Genomic DNA, 17,521 nt, shown 5'->3' with positions numbered 1-17,521 from the left:
CTGTTTTTGTCTCTGTGTCTGTCTCTGTCTCTGTGTCTGTGTCTCTATCTCTGTGTCTCTGTGTCTCTCTCTATCTCTGTGTCTATCTCTCTCTGTCTCTGTGTGTCTTTCTCTCTCTCTGTGTCTGTGTCTCTCTCTGTCTCTGTCTGTCTCTCTGTTCAGGCACACTGGATCCAGCTCCGCTGAGAGGCCCAGGGCTACACCCAACAGGATATGTTCTCTCCCTTCCTGCCCTACGTAATAGGGTGGTGCCCCCACACTGGGTAAATATTGAGTCTTGTTCTGGAAAGCCAGTGACACTTCCTGGTGGTCCTTCTTATGGTTTTTTTGGAGGCTTTTTTTTCAGGGGGAGGGGGCAAGATCTGAAAACTGCTCCTTTATTCCCAAGACAAAGCTACATTGTGTGGAAGAAATCATCCCTAACCTGCGCAAGAAAGGTGAATGCAGTGAGGTAAGGCTCGGGCGAGTGCCTAATAAAACAAAGAGCTGATTGGCTGAAGACAAACCGTCCCGGTGATGGGGAGTATCTCCCCTTGATGATGGAATGGCTCCTTGGCTGGGCTCTGTCTTCCCTCCTACCTTCTAAAAGACACCTTGGCTTCAGGGCGGCTTGGGGAGGGGCTGGGCCACAAAGCCATCTGGGAATACAAGTCCCTATTTTCCTATAGCCTCTTCTTTTGGAAAATTAATTGGGCCCCACTAAAAATGGACCGTTGTTCAAGTTTGTCTCAGTTCAGAAAGTTGAAAAAGCCCTCCTGGAAGAACTCGGGAGGGTATATGAAAGGCCTCATTGTCTCATGCCCGCTTCCTTTAAGGGCAAATCTGGCAGGGCCACCAGCTCCATTGCCAAAAGAAAATGAGTCTATATATTGGAGCTTACTCTCTGCCAGAAAAAGTAAAGGGAGCTGGCAACAGCAGGTTCTTGTGAAGGCCCCAGGTCCCGTCGCAGGGAAAGGCACATGTCTCCTATCCTGCTGCTCACACGTGTCTCTGGATAAATGGCGGCCCTCTGGTGATGCCCATGAGGAAAGGAGGAAAGCTGTCTCCTGGAAAAGGCGTCACATTCTTCTCCAGAGGGAGGATGAGGGTGATGGTGACAGGGAGAGGCCGAGCCCATGCTGGCATCCCTGGCTTGGCTCCATGGAGCAGCCAGCCGGCTCACCACTAATACCTAGCACAGACAAAACATTTTAAGGTTTACAAAGCACTTTACAAATATTACCTCGTTTGGTCCTTGCAAAGACCCTGGGAGGCACAGGCAATTATTATCTCCATTTTAGAGATGAGAAAACTGAGGTGGAGAAAGTTAAGTGATTTCCTAGAGGTCACACAGCTAGTCTATGAGCCTACTATGATCCAGCTTTGTCTCTGAGTGCCTGGGTGGCCTTGGGCAAGGCACCTCACATTTCTGGGCCTCAGTTTCCTTATTTGTACAGTTAGGGGGGAGTCTGAGTCCATGAAAATAACATAATCCAATGCAGCAGTAAGATACAGTCTCAAACCTATCTATCTATCTATCTATCTATCTATCTATCTATCTATCTATCTATCTATCTATCTATCTATCTATCTATCTATCTACCTGTCTATCTGTCTGTCTACCTACCTGTCTGTCTGTCTGTCTGTCTGTTTACCTATCTATCTGTCTGTCTGTCTGTCTGTGGATTCATCTATATATCTATCTATATTTATCATTTATCTCTAGTTATTCATTTATTTGTTTATCTATCCCTCTATTCATTAATCTATCTGTGCACTCATCTATTTATTTATCTGTCCATCCATCCATCTTTCTATCATCTATCTATTCATTTATCAATCATTCTATTTGTTTATGTGTTTGTCTCTCTACCTATCTACAAGCATTTATGAAGGGCCAGGGACTGTGAATACGGAGACAGAAATAAATCAGGCCCTCCCTTCAAAGAGCTTACATTCTACTGGGGACACAACATGTACCTATGGAGTTATAAGTAAAATCTATAGAAAATAAGAAAAGGTAATTTTGGAGGAGAGGACAACCACAGTTGGGAGGCAGCCTGTGAAGGAGACTAGGGATTGTGAGAGGCAGGAAGGACGGAGTCCCAAGCAATGGGCACAGCCCATGCAAACGCACAGATGGGAGATGGAGTGGTGAGTGTGAGAAACAGCAAGAAAGCAAGTCTAGCTGGATTGAAAACTGTGTGAAGGGGTGTCACATATAACAAGGCTAGAAGGGCATGTTGGAGCAAGGCTTTAAATGTCTAACGGAGGATTTTGTTTTTGACTCTAGTGGCAATGGGGAGCCAGCAGAGTTTACGGAGGAGGGGAGTGATGCATGTCATTAGGGCAGTCAGGTGGAGAGGCTGGAGGCAGGAAGTCACTTAGAAGGCTGTCGCAATAGTTCAGGTGAGAGCTGATGATGGCCCATCACAACAGCAGGATCCAGGCAGGAGTAGAAGCTCCAGAGAACAGGTGGGGGACGGAACTTACCTGGCAGCAGCACCTCTGGGTCTGAGGCCGACCGTTGGGTGAGGAAGCGTTGCCAGACTCTGCCTCTTGATTCAAAGTCACAAACCACCCTTGTGTGTTGGGGCTGTCTTCATGGGAAGAACAGGTAAGAGAGAACCTATGAATGCTGCCCAACAGACCATAGGATTAGGGTTTGGGAGCTGGGAAGGGCCGTAGAGAAGGAGCCTGAGGCCCCAAGTCTTAGCCAGGTCGTGCAGGGCAGCAAATAAGAGAGCTTGTCCCCTGACCATTCAGAAGAGTTCCATGTCCCCTTTCTTTCCTCTCTCCCCCAGGTCATTTATTAGGGGGTTAAATCAGGAGAGTTCCAGCACCAGTCTGGAAGGGAAGCCGCTGTTTACATGCGCTCACTGGTGGCTGGCTCTGGTGTTGCCCTGGTACCCATGGCATGGAGCAGGTACCTGAGAGGAAGGTCTGGAGGGCTTATGGGTCTTCTACGGATCACTTAGGAGAGGATGAGATGGGAACTGTTCACTCCAAGCTGGACCAGATGGCCTCTAAGGGCCCTTCTCACTCTGAGATTCTATGGAGTTGGGAAGGCATGAATAGGTTACACCCTGTGCTGTGGGAGGCAGTTACTGCACCCATGAGATGAAGTTGTCGTCACCTTGAAATATCACAACAGCATCATCTACGCTTGAAAACTGGTGACACAGATCCAACGCATGCTGGGTATTTGGCCTAAGAAGAACTATTTGTCTGTTTGTGGATTTGGGCCTGGTTTCACAGATGCCTCATTACAAATCCAGGGTCCTTTAAGCTCTCTGCCCAACAGGCTGGGAACCCCTCCTCCAGAGATCCATGTCTGATGCCCCCTTACACAATCAGTGGTGCCTTTGCTTGGAGCCTCAGCGAGGCTGTCCTTTGGGGATGGAAATGAGACGTGCCATTTTGAAATTTCCAGGGTCCCATCAGGAATCCTTTTGAGGAAGAGGAGTCCCACGGGCAGCTCACTGTACCAGTACTTTGGAACAGTGACCCGTAAAAAGAGCTTACACACTTTGGCAAAGCTCTCCCCAGTTCTACCCTTGAACTCCTTCCAACATCTTGAGTGGATGCCTCTAATCTCAATACACTGAGTTTAATCATTAGGTCTAGTCATTGATGGCTGTTTGTTTGAATTCTTCTGGGCTATCTGACAGCTTTGGGGTATCTGACTTTGACAGCTTCTTCTGTAAGATTAATGTTGTCTTACATTCTTAATTCCACTTTGTGTCTCGTGATAGCTTCTTACTTTGGGTATATTTGGAGATCTGTTTCCCATTGAAAATACTATGGATCATAATCTCTAAGATTGTTAGCTATAACTAGAGAGGCAATGTGTCATGATGGATAGAGGGCCCGGCGTGGGAATCAGGAAGGCCTGGATTCAGATCCTGCCTCTGACATACCGGCTGGGCCACCCTGGCAAATGGAGGAAACTTTTGGTGCCCAGGCTTGGCAGTTTGTTGAGCTCATTCATTGCAGAGAAGGCACCAAACTGATTGGGTAAAGGGGATTGCCTCATTATGAATGAAATGACATCGGACCATCCCTACTTCCACTCTAACACTCATGTGGCATGTTGAGGTTTGAAAGGCATGCTTTATATGCATTAAATTATTTGATCTTCACTACAGTCTTGTGAGAGAGGGACAATGATGATGCCCGATTTTACGAATGGGGGAGCTTGGGACTGAGAGAAGTTAAATTACCTGTAGTTACACAGTTAGGTTAGACACCATCTGAGAAAGGATTTGAACTCAGGACTTCTTGACTCCGTGCCATTACACCACCTCCCGTGTAAATACCACACATAGTCATTTACAAGGACTTTTGGAGTCCTTGCAAGATGCTTTTGTGTTCATATACACACACACACACACATATACATGCATATATGTATATGTATATATATGCACATATATATGCATATATATACATATATATATATAAAATTTATACACAGAGAGAGAGAAAGAGAGAGAGTTTTAATTAGCCGAGTTCCACCTTCTCTTCCTCCCTCTCCCCACTCCCAATTAAGAGCACAAGAAAAATAAAACCCATTACAGACATGTGAGGTCAATCAAAACAAATTTCCACATTGGCTATGTCCTACGATATATTTGTCTCATTCTGCCTCTGTATGTAACAGGTTTTCTCATTAGCCTTTTGGAATCCTAGTTGATCATTATGCTGATAAGAGGTCAGCACAATAGTATCCCATCATATTTATTTGCCATAACTTGTTCATCTGTCCCCCAATTTGTGAGCACACCTACAGATTCCCATCCTTTGCCACTTCAGAAAGAGCTATAAATTTTTTTTGCATATCCTTAGAGTTTGTTTTCTTTAGAACACACCCCCTCCTTCATTTACCTTCCCTCTACTTTCCCTCTCCCTTCTCCCTTTTCACTCTAATTTCCTGTTGAGTCTAATGGATTTTTGTACCAATTGTCTCTCTCTCTCACTCTCTCTCTCTTTCCTTCTCTTGACCAGTTCAGAAGAGAGAGAAGTTCAGGTGTCAGCCACTCTCCCTACCCCTTCCTTTTTTTTTTTTTTTTATAAATGTCTACTTGTGCACCCTGATTTTGTGAGATCATTTCCCCTAACCTTCCTATCTCTTCCCTCCCAGTGCATTCCTCTTCCCTGTTCTTTCCATTCTTTTCTTAAGTCCATCCAGACATAACAGAATTACTCCCATTTCTTCTGTAGTTAGGTGTCCTCTATGACCCCTGACAATGACAGAGTTCAGAGGAGATACGTGTCATTGCCTTCAGTTTATTCTCACTCAGTGCTTTATCATTGTTCGTTTATGTTTACCTTTCTGTGTTCTTCATTTCTGTGTGTGAACTTCAGAGTTTCTCCAAAGCTCTGGTCTTTTCATCAGAAATACTTGGAAGTCCTCTATTTCATTAAAAATCCATTTCCCCCCTATAGGATTATACTCAGTTTTGCTGGGCAGGTTATTCTTGGCTGTAAGCCTATATATATCATTTGCTAAGCTCTTTGCTCCTTTAAAGTGGTGGCTGCTAAATCATATATGATTCTCACTGTGGCTCCTCAGTTCTTGAATTTTTTCTGGCTACTTGCAGTATTTTTCCTTTGATCTGGAGGCTCTATAATGTTCCAGGGAGTTTTTGTTCTTTCAAGAGGTAACTGGTGGATCCTTCCTCCTTTCACTTTTCCATCTGGTTCTAAGAGATCTGGGCAATTTTCTTTTAAGATTTCTTGAAATAGGATGTCTAAGTTCTTTTTAGGGTCATACACCAGCCAGGACCTCCCTACCTGAAAGGCAACACCACCACCCTACCATGGGCACATAGGTACCCTTCTCACCTCACCCTGATTCTTCAACCCAGGATTGGGTCGTGGGGAACAAAGCTGCCATTTGGCACCTGTCCCCATTGCAATGCCTTGGTACGGATCTGGGGATGCCCCAGTATGGGTCTAGGGTCTCCTCTTGTGCTGATGTACAGCCTCTCACTGGGCACTGTCTTGCTCCACTGGCCATGCTCCTGACCCTATCCTGTGTCCAGTGTCTGCTGAGCTCATGGTCTGTCTCCCTATGCTGCCCTGAGCCAGACAAAGGACTCACTGTGACTTTTTCTGCATTTCTCCACCAGGATTTGGTCTGGTGCATTTTGTAGATCTGTTTGGAGGAGTTGTGGACCAGAGCTCAGCAACATTGCTTCCTTCTACTCCGCCATCTTGGCCCTACTCCTACACTTGGGTTCTTGATGAAGCCTGAGGCCGGCTGGTTCGGTGGTTCAGACTCAAGACTGGAAGAGAGAGGAGACACTCCTAGAGTACAAAGCATGTAACAAAAGAGGTTTTCTTAAAAACAGCACGGGAAGACTATTTAACAATTGGAGATAGCTCCCCTTGGCCCTGTCTTTGTCACAAAGACATTGAATCAGGAGGGCTGTGTTTGACTGTTAAGGCAGTGGGAAGTCCATCAGGACTGAGCTGCTCATTCCCGGGTTCTTTGTTTCTTTGGCAACTGGGAAGCTACAGCAATGTTGATCCTTGGTCTTCGGGACCAGTTCAATCTACAGGGCGATTTTATCACATTTCTTTGGGAAAAACAGCCTGGCCAGTGGGAGCAGACCTGCTGATCTCACTACATGTTGCTTTTGCCACGTCTTGGAATTACTCTTCACACTCAAGCAGCCAGCTTCCTCTTCTCGCGTGTGAAGCCTTTCTGTTTGTTCAGGATTTGTTTTCAAATTGACCACTATTTATTGTTTGCTGTATTGATGTGCAAAGCACTGTGTGACGTGCTCGAGACGCAGTGACGTGTATAGAGAACATGAATTTTCCAATAACCAGAACTTATAGTCCAGCGATAGAGACAAGATGGTCACCCAACTAACTATGAAACAGACGAGACAATAGTACACAGGGGAAGCTCAAACAGTGGACTTTGAGAAACGGGCAGAGGCCTGCCTTTCCCCCTCCAATGACCTCTTGTGTTTTTCCCTGTGAAGCTGGTCATTGGCTTTTGTTCAGGTCCTATGATTTTGTTAGTGTAGGCAATTCCTGGTGAGAAAATGTCCCCTACCAATGCGGATCAGCAGCTTTTCTGTGACTTATAGTCCTCCATGTTGCCTGGATTGCTGAGAGTTTAAGTGGTTTGCTTGGGGCCACACAGCCAATGGGCATCAAACTCTGCACTTGAACCCAGGTCTTTCTCAGCGCTGGTTCTCTTTAGGCCAAATAATAATTTTTTCCCTAGCCTTCCAAATGGTGTTTTAAAACAATTTGCAGACCTTATATTTCTTTTAAAATTTTCTTCACATTTTTTCCTAACTACTTTTTTTGTCCTTTTCTAAAATGCAATTATCTCATGACAGATTTTTCCTTCTTCTCTCCCTCTCTTCCTTCCTTCCTTCTTCCCTCCCTCTTCCTTCCTTCCTTCCTTCCTTCCCTCCTTCCCTCCTTCCTTCCTTCCTTCCTTCCTTCCTTCCTTCCTTCCTTCCTTCCTTCCTTCCTTCCTTCCTTCCTTCCTTCTCCTTCCTTCCTTCCTTCCTTCCTTCCTTCCTTCCTTCCTTCCTTCCCTCTCCTCTTCCTCATCTTTTTCTTCTTCTCTCCCTCTCCTTTTCCTTCTCCATTCCACTGCCTCCTCTTCTTCTTCCACTTTCTTTCTCTTCCACCCACCAAATTATTAAACTTCATTATGTCATGGTCACCAGTCCTTACTGGCTAATACACAGAAGCTTCCTCTATCAGATCCTTTCTTCTTCCTGGCACCCCATGCTGTCCGATTCCCCAGAATGGGAGAGCTTGCAGGGACATTGGAGATGATGGAACCGAGCCCCTTGCTTACTTGATTTCCCTCTGTGGGTCAGCAGCTGCTGCCAATAGAACTACTGGGGGCACCAGCCTCTCTCTTACGACAGGCTCCTGTAGGTAGCCCAAACTTGGAGGATTATCTTCCCTAGTCCGGGCCTTATAGAAAGCTGAGTGTTCGGGAGGAGGAGGAAGAGGAGGAGGAAGAGGAGTTAGTCATCTCTCCCTCCTCAAATTACCAGGTATCCTGCATCTGGGGCCAGGTCCAGTAGACAGTAAGATCCCCTGAGAGTCGGCAGTGTTTCATATTCATCTTTGTCTCCCAGTGTCTTGCACACAGTAGGTGTTTAATAAATGTCCCTTGGATCGAATTGAGGACAAGGGAACTCAGTGAGAGGAGGGCAGCTCTAGAAAGTCTGGTGACCAGGGTGACTCCCTTGTGTCCTGTTTTGGGTTCTTCTGTGCTGGGAACATCCCTAGGAGGTGACAAGGACTTTGGGACAGGCTATGAACTGCTGGAGGTCTTAGGCTCAGAATACACTCCCCGCTTGGCCAGTGGTGACAGACAAAATTAGCGAGCCACGCCCCCTTGATTACTCCTCCAGAGTTTTCCCTCACTCTTATTCTCCTGTACCAGTGGACAGAGGCTCAGCTTACCCCCAAAGATCCTCTGAGCTTGTTGATTTACAATAGAAAGTGGAAAATTCCAGGAAAAGTGCATTTCCTGTAAAGTGGGCTGTTTCTTGTTTCAAAGAAATAGTTGCCACAATTTGATGTCCTGCTTAAATAATTGCTGACGATTAATTAATTCATTGTTAAATCAAATACATGTGGGATGAGTTACTTGTGAATCTAAACCTTTAGTTAGCATTAGGGGAAAAGCTGGAGATTAGAGTCGTAGGGGATGTGTCCCAGCCCTGGCGTTCCTGGGGAAACACTGTCTGGCACGCACACCTTCCCTGCACGAACAACGAAGAATTCTGCATTTCCAGCCTCGAAAAGCCCAGGAGCGTCTCCCCAGACCTGAGATGCGGAGGATGCTGCTCCGCCTTCCCCCTTCTGTAACGTGATGGAGAGAAGGAAGCGCCGTGGGTGTCGGCGGCAGACAAACTTCTTCAGAGTCAGACGGAGGCTGGCCGGCACTCCTATTTTAAAGGTAGAATCTGGCTTTTAAAAATAGTCAGACATTAAAATAAGGTAATTCCCTGTGAAAGAGGAGAGGCCTTTCTGTGAAGCAGAATAGACGGAGACAATGTGGCACCAAGCTGGGAGTGTCTTTGAGTGACATTTTGGCTGCTTGGGAATACAGGAAAATAGGCGTCTGCGAGCATGGGGGAGGGAGCCAAGGGAGGACTCTATTTGCTCTGTGCGTGTCTACAGCAGAAGCGAGAAAGTCTCTGTGTGTGGGGGGGCTGGCAGGGTGGGCCCGACGGGAGGGGAGTTTGAGAAAGCTGCGGCAGCAGGGTTGAGGCACCCGCAGAAGCTGGCTCCATCTACCAGGCCCCTGACAAGCATTCAGGCTCAGCGTATAGAGCTGCTGAACATGGACTCAGGAAGACCTGAATTCAGAACCTACCTTAGAAATTTACTAGCTGTGTGACCCGTGGCAAGTCATTTACCATTTCTCAGCCTCAGTTTCTTTATCTATAAAATGGGATAATAAGAAGACCCTTCTCCCAGAGCCGTCGTGAGGATCAAATGAAACAGTATTTGTTAAGTATTTTGCAAACCTCAAAGTGATACAGAAATGTCAGGAGCTCACTTTTTTTCTTGAGGTTTCTTGTGTGCACAGAGTGACAGAACTGTTATGACTGGCAGCTGTAAGAAGCGCAGTTAGCTCAGAGGGTCCAGAATTCAGAGGGCAGAGCTGCACCAGACTGCAGACTTCTCCCACAGAACAGGGCAATAGCCCAGCAAGATTCCTACCACATCTGTACCCCAAAAAGATCAAAGAAAGAGGAAAAGGACCACATGCACTCAAAGATTCGTAGCAGCTCTTTTTGTGGTGGCAAAAGTTGGAAATGGAAGGGATGCCCACCAAGGGGGGGGAATAGGATTGTGGTGGGATACTATGGTGCAATTCAGAAATAGCGGGAAAACTTAGGAGAGCTGATGCTGAGTGAAGTGAGCAGAACCAGAGCTATTTATACAGTAACAGAACGATTATAAAAATAACCAACTTTGAAAGACTTTGTTGATTCTAATCAATACAATGACCAACCACCGTTCTAAAGGACATGAGATGAAACATACCTCCACGGAAAGAGAGCTGCTGGAGTCAGAGTGTAATCCGAAGCACATTTTCTCTTTCTTTCTTTCTTTCTTTCTTTCTTTCTTTCTTTCTTTCTTTCTTTCTTTCTTTCTTTCTTTCTTTCTTTCTTTCTTTCTTTCTTTCTCTTTCTTTCTTTCTTTCTTTCTTCTCTCTCTCTCTCTCTCTCTCTCTCTCTCTCTCTCTCTCTCTCTCTCTCTTCCTTCCTTCCTTCCATTTCCTCTTTTCCTTTTCCTTTTTTTTTTGGACTTGGCTAATGTAGGAATTTGTTTTGCATAACTTTACATATTTGCAATAAGATTTGATTTTTTTTTTACTTTCTCAGTGGGTGGGGAAGAGAATGCAGAACTGAAAAAATGAAATTCAGTTTAAAAAACCTGAAACACCTAAAAAAGAAGAGACCCTGGTGAGATCTTGCTAGAGCTCCCATCTGGTTCGTCATTGCTTGAGTGATTTCTTCTTAACAGCCAGTCCCCCATTTTTTTGGTGTTTAACACATTTTTTTTTTGCTCATAGTGGTAGAAGGAGCAGCTTGAGATTTAGAGCTAGAAGGGAGAGTGCTGGACTTGTGGTGTGCACAATCTGGCTTATTCTGCCTCCTGTGACCTTGGGTAAGTCACAGCCTTTCTGAGAGTCAGTTTTATTATCTGTAAAATGGGCTGATGAGCACAGTGTATTCATTAATTTGTTAGGTTAACATACATTTATTAAGCCCCCATTGTATTCTTGATGCTGAGCTAGATTCTGGGGATACAATGATCAAAACAAAACAAAAAAGTCTCTCTTCAAAGAGCTTACACTCCATTGGAGTGGGGTAGGGAGTACCAATAGATAAGCAAATAAATGCAAATCATATGCAAAGTAATTTGGGGTGTGTGGGGGAGATCTGGAAGGCTTCCTGTAGGAAGCTGAACTTATTTAGAAGGAAACTAGGGATCCGAGGTGGTAGAAAGGAGGAGGAAGCACATTCCACACTTGGGGCTGGAAGGGACTGCTGAGGTCACCCAGGGTTAGCCAGGGCTGCCGGGGTAAGGATGGACTAAGTAGTTTACTATGCTATGGAGTGGTTGGGTAGTATAATGGTTAGTGTGTGGAACTGAAAGGTCTGGATTCAAATCTTCCTTCACATACTAGCTGTGTGGACCTAGGGTTGCCATGCCTAAGCCTCAGTTTCTTTATCTACAAAACAGGGCTCTTATAGGATTAATACCTGCAGGGTCCGTGTAAAAGGGTTTTTGTGAAGATACAATGAAAGAGATATAATAATAAAGATATAATGAAGAGATAATGTGTGTAAGCCTTAAAGTGCCGTTTGAACTTGGGTTGTAAGTAGGCTTGTGGGTACAAAGATGGAGGGAAGCTCAGAGGTCACTCAGGACAATGGCATCATTTTCCTAGAGAAGAAACTGAGTCTCAGAAGAGGGGATAGGCCTGGCCCAGGCTTCTGCCTCAAGGGAATGGTAGAGCCAGGACCTCAGCCCTGCTCCTTACCCTCTTAGTACCATACAGGATCCTCAGAAAGGGAAGCCCTGTGAGGCCAGGGGCCCAACACCTAGAGCAGCGCCTGGCTGCTTACAGGGATTTAGATTAAAATCACTGCCATTTTCATGAGCCAAAGCTCTACTTTGCACCCAGATTCTCATTTTGTGTTTTCTTCTGTTGGGTCTGTACCACCTTTACTTGCCTCTTCTCCAGCCCAGCCTTTTTGCAGGACCCCATTCTTCCCTTTCCTCCTCTCTCCTCTTCCTCCTTCCCTTCCTTCCAGACCTGCTTTCTTCCAACCCTTACCCAGCCAGTCCAGTCCGAGCCATCAAGTCTTTCTCACAAGCCATGTATTGCACAAGGTGTTAAGACAGGGGTCAAGCTGGTGTCCATCTGCCTCAATGGGGAGGTGGGTGACCAGCAACCTTATTCTTGGAGGAAAAATTAATAGGAACAATTTGTTCCAACAACATGCGTCAGAATCCACTCCTGAGAAGGGATAGGCCAGAACTGACACACGCCGGCAGCGCCTGATGGAGGAGGTAACACAGGAGGCATTTTCACCTCTGGGCCAACGTCCAGGCTCCGAACCCTGGGAAAGGGTCCAAATGCCCTCTCCAGGCAGATGGAAGTCTCAGTGAGGTCTGGAGAGGGTGGGGGCTCAGACCGCCTCTGCATGGCTGCCCCTCTGGCCTGCTTAGGACATCAGGGGGCTCACCATTATGGATCATTTGTCATTGCTCAGTTGTTTCAGTTTTGTCTAACTTTTTTTGACCCCATTTGGGGTTTTCTTGGCAAAGATACTGGAGTAATTTGCCATTTACTTCTCTAGCTCATTTTACAAATGAGGAAATTGAGGTAAACAGGGTAAAGTGACAGCTAGTAGTATATGGGGCTGAATTGGAACTCGGGTCTTCCTGACTCCAGACCCAGTGCTCTATCTCCTGTGCCACCCAGCTGCCTGTAGCTGATTATAATCTATAGTTCTAGGTCATAAGGACATAGATATAGGGCTAGAAGGGATGTTAGTCCACTCCTCCTGTTTTATAGATGAGGAAACAGAGGCACAGAGAGGTTAAATGATTTCCCAAGGTCATGTAGTGTTGAAGAAGGATTTGAATGCGGATCCTCCTAATTCCAAGCCCAGTGTTCAGTTCATCCAGGAGGGCCTGGCTGTTCTGTGCTCTCTCACAGAGAGGTCAAGAGAAGAGGACCAGGAAAGGCCAAGGCCATCCCTGGTCACCCAGAGCATTGCCGACGAGATGGAGCAGCTGATCTCATTTCACGCAAACCTCGCTGGCCGTAGGGGTCAAGAGCTTCCCCCCTTACATTTTTAAAAGTGAAAAGCTGATTTGCAGACTCTTGCTGGTTGCATTCGAGGGCACCCTGGCTCAGCTCCCTGGGCCTATAAACCAGACACAGACCAGTCTAACCGGTCAGGGCCTGAAGGACACGTCCCTAGTTCAGCATGGGGCCAGGCTCTGTTCTTTAAGGTTTATTCTGCTCTTCTCACTCGAAACAATCCCTATGGCTCCAAGGTTCAGGCTCAGCCTTTGGGAGAGAGAATTGGGGCCGCCATCTTCTTCATGAGGCCCTCCAAATAGAAGAGGGACCTTTGAGTTTTAGTGGAGCCCCCCCTTGGGAGAAGGGCCTCATGATGCTTAGAGTTCAGCAGAAGTTTTTAAGATCACAGTTCTTGAGCCTTTGGGATCCTCAAAGGCCATGGGATTCAATCCTTTCATGCTACAAATGAGCAGACTGAGGCCCAGATGTCGGAGATCCAGAGCTGGAAGCATCCTCAAAGATGTGGGAGCCCATTTGACAAGGCAAGTCAGCAAGTATTTATAAAGAGCCTACTATGAGCCAGGCTCTGTGCCAAGCACTTGAGGATACAAAGAAAGACAAAACTGGGTCCCAGACAACTACGGACAGAGAAGCTAAGGCAGGACAAATTGTCAGTGATCCCAGAGGAAAGGCATTTAGGAGGCCAAGGAAAGGCTTCCCGCACAAGGTGGGGTTTTAGTGGAGATTTACAGCAGAGGAAATTGAGGCCCTGAGAAAAGTAAGATGGACTCGTCCACGTCCAAGTAGGTGGTTAATAGCGGAGTTAGGATCTGAACTCCTGTTCTGAGACTCCAAGGCCAGAATTCTTTCAACTGCACCATGTTTTCTCCCTCCTTCTTCCCCTGTCTTGTGTATTTAATTAATAGCGGGAGGTGGTGCAGTGGATAGAGTGCCAGGTTTAGAGTCAGGAAGACCTGAGTTCAAATCTGGTCTCAGATATTTCCTAGCTGTGTGACCCTAGGCAAGTCACTTAACTTGTTTGACTCAGTTTCCTCATCTGTAAAATGAACTGGAGAAGGAAGTGGCAAACCACTCTAGTATCTTTGCCAAGAAAAACCCCACATGGGTCATGGAGAGCCAGACACAAGCTAAAAACAGCTAAACAACAACAATTATTAGCAGGCGTTCAATGAGGAAGGCGTATTCTCTCCTTCCAAAGACAGGTAGTAAGGCTGCCACACTTCCTCCCTCCAGCTCTTCTAGTGCTTCTGGTAGAGTCTGGGTCACCAGGTTAGCCTCCTAATGGAGGCTTTTCCTCTTAACAATGGTAAGGCTTTGGAATTAGGCTCTTCCTAACACATAATGTTTAGCCACGTAGAGCCTGTGTTTTAAACTCAAGAGCACTTTACCCATTTAAATAGCCAGGCCTTCCCCCTGGGCTCCGCCATGGGCATCAAGTCACCCGCCAACATTCTCAGCAAACAAAGGGGTTGAATGAGATGCTGTCTGGCATCCCAGCTGAGAGTCCAGAGGGAGTGGACTAATATCTCTTCTAGCTCTACATCTGTGCCCTTATGACCTATAATCACAAGTCTCTATCAAAGAAAAGAGATTTCCAGGACAGCACTCCTTCTGAAAGTTGCCTCCAAGCTCAAGAGATTCTGAGTTTGGAAGTTCTAGGCACTGACTCTATTCAGGAGGGAAGATTTCTTAATTCTTGAAAAAGGAACACAATAATGCCCATGGGTCCCATGCCATGTCCTATTTGGAGCCCAATCCTCGCCCCGCAAGATTTCAGCTGGCCTAGAAGGGAGCCTGAGGGTGGTCTCAGGAAGGCCATGCAGGCTAAAGTCCAGCAGCGCCCCTCCAGAGCTGTGACCCACTTCAAGACCCAGGTCCCTGGGAGGGGTGGGGGATATCGGGGGCGTGCGGTGCCTCCTCCCTTCTGCCTTGGCCTCTCACATGCCCTGGCCGTACCCACGCCTTGTGTGAGCTCCTCTTTACTCATGACCTCATGGGTGTTTGTTCTCCTTGCTAAGGTGGGCATATTTCTGGGAGGGTATGCCCTAGATTTATAAGATTTGTATATATTTTGTTATCCAGCTAATCATATCCCCTGGCTGACTCCAAAAAGATCAGGCAAGTGGGCAGAGCTCAGGGCTTTGAGGGGCATGGATCCAAAGATTTTTACCCCCAAAGGACTCTGTGCAGTCAAGTTCTAGAGTGAAAGTCCTGAGGTCAAGGTGGTGGTGGTTGCTTCTTCTGTCTGTGACTCAGTGGTGGCCTGCAAAATGGCCCTGATGGCCTCTGAGTTCTTTTTAGGCGCTAATGTTCTTGGGTCTTGGCTGCATAGCAGAGTATGATGAGGCACGGAAATTCAGGAGTTTCACTCTCACGGAAAAAACACAGAGCTTAGTGCTTTTTGACATCAGAGGGAGGACGGAGGTTTCCAAAGGGGCTAAAAGCTGTCTACAAATCCTGGTTGACACCCGTGTTTTGTGGCAGCTGATATGAATAAATCTGAGGCATCTTAAGGAGTCTCTTGGCATCAACAAAGAAATGGGGAACTTGTCAGGATTTTGGATCCTGGGGCCTAGCCGGGGAGTTTCCCTAACTCCCTTGGTTCCAGAGGTCATGTAATATCTGATATGTTTGAGACAGGCCCAAGAAGAGACACGGAAAGAAGTGGGGGGAGGAAGCATCTGCTTTGTGCAGAAAAGGCACTGAGTCTCACGAAAGTCAGAAGACCTGGTTTGAATCCCAGCATTGCTCTGGCCGTGCAACCAACTGGGCAAGGGGCTCCCCCGTGAGCTTCAGTGTCCTCACGTGTAAGACGAAGGATTTGGGTGACACTGTCTCTGATGTCCCTTAGAGTTCTAAATTGTATGATCCCGGCATTATTGGATTAGGAAGCATGGATCAATTGAATATCTGTGTGTGTTTTAAATCTAGATCTGTGATTCCATCTATACACATGTGTACATTCCCTCTGCCGATGCAGGTCATCTATAACTTGGAGCACTGCCTAGGGGACTGAGAGGTTAGGGTCACACAGAGATAGCCCTGGAAGCCAGATCTTCCTGACTCTATGGCCAGCCTTTTATCCATGATGTCAGATGACCACTGAGTTAATATGTTAACATGGTAATGATGATGGGGCATAAGGACTGGACTGAGTACAGCTAATTTCCTTGTTGAAGGAGCCCCTTTATCTGTTGTAGGTTGGCACCTTCTCTGCAGTTTTTTGCACTGGTAGGATATTGTTATTAAAAAGATGAATCTTTGTTTCTAGAAGTTTGAAGTCATTAACAATGCTTTGCAATTTCCTAAAGGCAATCTAGCCTTCCCTCTTCCTCCTATTTAATTCTGAGCCTGACTCCTTGTCTACTTGTACTGTCTGTCCCAGGTATATATACATTGATGGACAAGCTCAAATTGCCTGTTATGCTTTGGACAATACTTATTTTTCATCCACTTAGTCTTTCCAGTGTGGATTATCTGGTCAAACTCTTCTGAGCAGTTACCAATCTCCCCAGTGTTCTAAGGCAAGCAACACACAATGCCATCCTCAAACAGAGACAGCTGAAGGGCTGCCCCACCCGTAGGGCATCCCTGTTCAGTTTGGATCACTGATGGGTCTCCATTACAGTGGTGAACACCTTGTTCTCCCTATTTAATGCCTTGCCTACTGTTTGTTGTCAGGGGGTTGTTGAACAAAGTTATCTCTGTTGTAATTTCTTTCGAGGAATCTCAAATAAGTTTGAAGTATGGATGAGAGACATGTGGTTGGAAGAGATTTTAAAGTAACTTTTTTGCTCCACTTAATTAAATGATTTTTCATTATGGTAGAGGGTGGTGGTAGTAAAGATCAAGCAAAAAGAGAAAGGTTATGTTTCTGAAGTATTAGAGGTGTGACTTGCCTTGGCCAATTGTATTCCCTACATGTATACTTCGCTATTGGTATACTCTAAGTTTGTGCCACTCTTCCTACAGACAATGTGTGTATTTGTGTGAGTGTACCTCTGGTTTATGAAGGCAATGTTTTTAGCTACCATGCCATCTTAGTAAATGCTTTTTCTTTGAGCTAATCATGTCTACTGGCTGAGTGCTGAGGGGAAGCACACCAGTAGGGGCTCATGAGCATAGTTCCAGATTACCACAAGTTATCTCTTAAAACTATCTGGGTGTTTCACCTATAACTTTTTCATCTGTAACATGAGGAGTTGGCATGAGATGCTTACCGAGGTGTGTTCTAGCCTTAATCCTTCATTCTGAGATTAATTCACGGCCACAGACTTGTCTTTGGAATCTGTGAAGCCTCACTGCTCATGGAAGACCGTGCAGGTTATCATCAGTCAGCATGAGCCAGACTTGTTAAGCATGCTACAGAAAAGGTCTGGAGCCCCCAAAGTCCTACTGAATTACAGAGAGGTGTGACTTCAGGATTCAAGAGGATCCTTCCCTGTTCCCCTTCCACTCCCATCCTCCAAATGCTTCCTTCATTAAAAAAAAATTAGAATTTTATTGATGCCTTTGTTTTTACATCAGCTTAGATAGCCTTCCCTCTCCTGTTCAATGAGCCTTCCCTTGTAACAAAGAATAACAGTGAAGCAAGACCAAAAACAAAGGAAACCTATCACAAGTACATTTGGCAATGCAGGCAACTTTCTGCCACCATAGCCCCCCACCTTTCTAAAAAAGGAGAGA

At 46.0% G+C, this 17,521-nt stretch overlaps 2 long non-coding RNA genes across 2 annotated transcripts; one reads left to right on the top strand and one right to left on the bottom strand.

Annotated features, from left to right (window-relative positions):
- Positions 1–259: 259 nt before the first annotated feature.
- Positions 260–7,234, top strand: LOC144456272 (uncharacterized). Its single transcript, XR_013485222.1, has 2 exons — positions 260–451; positions 6,114–7,234. It is a non-coding gene; the product is annotated as an uncharacterized LOC144456272 (long non-coding RNA).
- A 1,385-nt stretch (positions 7,235–8,619) lies between these two features.
- Positions 8,620–10,365, bottom strand: LOC144456273 (uncharacterized). Its single transcript, XR_013485223.1, has 2 exons — positions 10,033–10,365; positions 8,620–8,924 (listed from the first exon to the last, which is right to left on the bottom strand). It is a non-coding gene; the product is annotated as an uncharacterized LOC144456273 (long non-coding RNA).
- Between the last annotated feature and the right edge of the window lie 7,156 nt (positions 10,366–17,521).

This window comes from Phascolarctos cinereus, unplaced genomic scaffold (assembly GCF_003287225.1).
Source record: "Phascolarctos cinereus isolate Bilbo 61053 unplaced genomic scaffold, phaCin_HiC Scaffold_1;HRSCAF=81, whole genome shotgun sequence".
NCBI classification, from domain to species: Eukaryota; Metazoa; Chordata; class Mammalia; order Diprotodontia; family Phascolarctidae; genus Phascolarctos; species Phascolarctos cinereus.
Note: the sequence above shows the minus strand (reverse complement) of the source record. Positions and strands in the feature narration are given on the sequence as shown.